Source organism: Cebus imitator, unplaced genomic scaffold (genome assembly GCF_001604975.1).
Source record: "Cebus imitator isolate Cc_AM_T3 unplaced genomic scaffold, Cebus_imitator-1.0 Scaffold401, whole genome shotgun sequence".
Lineage (NCBI taxonomy): Eukaryota > Metazoa > Chordata > Mammalia > Primates > Cebidae > Cebus > Cebus imitator.
The window spans coordinates 1,973,943-1,978,145 of NW_016107716.1; the positions used below are offsets into that span (position 1 = coordinate 1,973,943).

Sequence of the window (4,203 nt, forward strand, 5' to 3'; positions counted from 1 at the left end):
CTCCAACATGATAACGAGGGGCATGCTTCCCCTTTGCCTTCACCACGATTGTAAATTTCCTGAGCCGTCCCCAGGCATGAGAAAATGTGAGTCGATTAAACATCTATTTAAAAATAAATTGCCCAGTCTCAGGTATGTCTTTATAGCATTGTGAAAATAGACTAATACAGGGGGCCTCACTATGTTGCCCAGACTGGTCTCAAATTCCTGGGCTCAAGAGTTCCACTTGCCTTGACCTCCCAAAATGTTAGGATTCCAGGCATGAGCCATTGCACCTGGCCTCTTATACTTACTTTGAATCAATTTGTTCATCAGAAAATTGGGGCTCATGCTTCATGAGGTGGTTAGGAGAAAACAAATCAGGTAATATGTGTAAGTTATTTAGCACTATAACCTACACTACATGCCTCGTAAAGCCTGAATCTTTCACTTTCCTTTCGGACTTGTCCGTCTGGTGTTGCTGTCAGATTCTACGGCACTCAAAAGAAGAAAAAAGGCATTGTAAAGTCTTTTTTTAGAAAGATAAAAATATATCTCCTCCCTTTGAAAAGTGGAACAAGTGTAATTGATATAAACACGACTTGCAAAAATTGATACTAAATTTTTGTTTTCATTTTGAAAACCTTTTTATTTTGGAATTATTTTCATATAGAAAAGTTATACAGACAGGGCAGAGTTCCTATATACCCTTACCCAGTTACATTTATTGTTAACATTATATATAACTGTGGTACATGTGTCAAAACCAAGAAATTAACATTGGCACATTCCTATTAAATAAAACTACAGGCTGTAGCTAAATTTTACCAGATTTTCCACTAATATCCTTTTTCTGCTCCAAGATCCTACATTGCATTTAGTTGTCATGTCCCCTTAGTCTCTTCTGTGACAGTTTCTCAGTCTTTCTTTGGCTTTTGTGACCTTGAGGATTTTTTGACTCATACTGGTCAGGTATTTTGTCAAATGTCCCTCAGTTTGGGCTTATCTGATATTTTTCTCATGTTTAAATTGGGGTTATGGGTTTTGAGAATCCCTCAGAGGTAAAGTTCCCTTCTCATCAGAACATATCATATCAGGTTGTCCATAACATCAGCAGAACTTACCACTGCTGATGTTGACCTTGATCACTTGGATAATATGGTATCTGCCAAGTTCTTATGAAAGCTGTTATTTTCCCCTTTCTGTACTTTTTTCTTTGGAAGCTTCACTAGTCTAGCCTACATTCAAATGGGGGAGGGAGAGTGAGGCATGATGGCTTACACCTGTAATCTCAGCACTTTGAGAGGCTGAGGCAGGAGGATTGCTTGAGCCCAGGAGTTTGAGATTAACCTGGACAATATAGTGAGGTGCCATCTCTTTAAAAAAATTAGCTGGGCATGGTGGCTTATGCCTGTAGTCTCAGCTACTTGGAAGTGTTGAGATGGTATAATCGCTTGAGCCCAGGAGGTTGAGGCTCCAGTGAGCCAAGATCACACCACTGTACTCCAGTCTGGGCAACAGAGCAAGACCCTGTCTCTAAAAAAGATGGAGATGGAGGGTCACTCCTACATCTTGGAGGGGTTAGTATCTATATATTTGGAATTATTCTGTAAGGAGGATTTGTCGCTTCTCTCCATGTATTTATTAGTCAATCGTTTATCAGTAGAGACTCAAGTATTTTTATTTCATACTTTGGGTTACAATCCAACACCATATTATTTATTTTGTTGCTCAGATTGTCCAGTTTGGTCACTTGGAGCTCCTTTGAGAGTGGCTTATGTGCCCCTTTGACATGCTGCCATCCTTTTATTTTGTTTTGAGTATACTAGCTTTGATGTACAACTTGGTTTTCTTCCCCATCTATCCACCAAAATTGCTTTAAGGTCCTTCAGATGACAGTGGTTTCCAGATTGTCTACTTTTATCTCTAGTTTATCAGACCTCTCTGTAACATTTAATATTGTAAATCTTGTTCCTTCAAATTCTATTTTATTTGAAAAATTTACTATGAAATTCTTAAACAAAAACAAAAGTAGAGAGAATAGCATACTGCATCTCCATGTATCCATCAGTGAGCTTCAGTAATTCTCAACATTTTGCTAATCTGATTTCAACTGCTGCCTTTTCCATGCCCTGTCACTGGAGCACTTTAAAGAAAACTCCAGATATCATATCAGCTTAACCTGTAATAGTTCAGTGTCTTTAACAGATAAAAACGTAAAAAAACCCATAAAACAATTATTACACCTAACAAAGTTAATAAGTCTTTAATATCTTTTAACACTCAGTCTATACTCAAATTTCTCCAATGATCTCAAAGTGTTTTAATAATCAATTTGTCCAAATTAGGATCCATACAAGTTCCACACCATATCCTGTAACATCTCCTCGCCCTTGACAGAGTTTTGCTCTGTCACCAGGCTGAGTGCAGTGGTACAATCTGGGCTCACTGCAACCTCTGCCTCCTGGGTTAAAGGGATTCTCCCACCTCAGCCATTCTGACTAGCTGGTACTACAGGTGCGTGCCACCATGCCCAGCTAATTTTTGTATTATTAGTAGAGACGGGGTTTTACCATGTTGGCCAGGCTGGTCTAGAACTCCTGACCTCAGGTGACCCGCCTGCCTTGGCCTCCCAAAGTGCTGGGATTACAGGTGTGAGCCACTGGGATTACATCTGAGCCATCCTAGGCTGGTTCATCACCTGGCCCAAGTCACCAAGCCATGGGATGTCTATTTCTTCAGTGTCTCTGGAATGAGTCCCTTCTTCTCGTTTACTTAGTCTGAGTTCTAAAATTCAGACAAAGAGTGCAAATGCATTATCCAGAAACACACGTTCTCAAGTCCAGCAGGGACTAGACCCTAACCTCATGCTCAGCTCTACATTCAGCTCAGCTCCTGTGCTTTGAATACATGTACCTTCCACTTCCTGTGAATGTGGTTGTTAGAGCCAGATTTCAGCATGCTGGAGCAGCTAATGGCAGTGAAGTTGGGAGTCAGAATATCTGGATTTGAAGACCACATTCATCACTTGAAATGAACTTGGTTATGTTAGTTAATTTCTCTGTGCTTCAGTCTCCTCATCTGCAAAATGAGAATAATATTCCTGCAACACATATCTGATATTCCCAAAGCTCTGAAAACTGGAAGAGTTTTTCTTGTTTTAAAATTTGTTTGGCAGCACAACCTGACTTGACTTAATGATTTGATGACAAAACCTGAGCTGGAGGGAATTGAGGATGTTTATGGTGTGTATTTATCCTACTTAGAATATTCTTCTCTTTATAGTCCAGCTATCTTGGTGGCAGGCTACCCTAGCCCACTGGGACAAGTTCTAGTATAAACTGTTTTATTTTTCAAAAGTAAGAAAATATCTACATTCTGAAACACACATAATCTAAGGGTTTTGGAAAACAGGTTTTGTACCTGTAATAGCTACCTCATAGGTTTGTCATAGATGGATTGCTAAAGAAATTCGTATTTGTAAAGCAATTAGAAGAGTGTGAGGCTTACAGTAAGCCCTTTTTAAGTGTTTGATAAGGTACATATTTCCTGTAACATTTAACCCTAGAAATGAGGTGAAAGATAAACTATTTTGTCAGAACAGAGTTCGATAAATTTAGGGGCCTCCATCAAAGCTGAGTTACTACCATTACTTTTCTGTTCTAAGACAATCAACATTAGACAGATAGAAAAACCCCTTTTGAGTGGCGTCAAAACCTCTCCCTACTCAGAACTAACCGCTATTCTGAAGTTGGGGTATATGCGAATCTTTTCCATGCATGTTTCTAGATTTTAGTACATACGCATGCATGGTGTGTATTTTTAAAACTTACGGCTAAATGTTTTCATGCTATACCTACACAACCTCCTTTTTCACCTTGACACTACCATTTTCATATGTGTAGCCTCTCTCAGTTCTCTTAAGGGCTCCTGTAGTATGCCATCAGGTGAACATGCCACAGTTTACTTACCCATGTCCTGTAAATGGACACTTAATTTATTTCCAGTTGTTTGCTATTATGTGGCAGTGCGCATTCTGTTGTGCACCTCCTTGTGCCCACACGCAAGAGTGTCTCTCGGGCATATACCCGACAGTAGAATTGCTGGGTCATATGTGCCTGTTTTAACTTTACAAGAAAAATGCCACTGTGCTCTTCAACAGGGTGGACGAACCTACACTCCCACAGGAATGTGAGTTCCCATCTCTCTACGTCCTTGCCACAT

At 39.7% G+C, this 4,203-nt stretch overlaps 1 long non-coding RNA gene across 1 annotated transcript in view; it reads right to left on the bottom strand.

The window, feature by feature from the left end:
- The window catches only part of LOC108289396, a 17,290-nt gene that overhangs the window by 3,385 nt on the left and 9,702 nt on the right, over positions 1-4,203 (bottom strand). Inside the window, exon 2 of the long non-coding RNA XR_001819144.2 lies at positions 2,029-2,125. This is a non-coding gene — a long non-coding RNA (uncharacterized LOC108289396). The remainder of the gene's footprint in view (positions 1-2,028; positions 2,126-4,203) is intronic.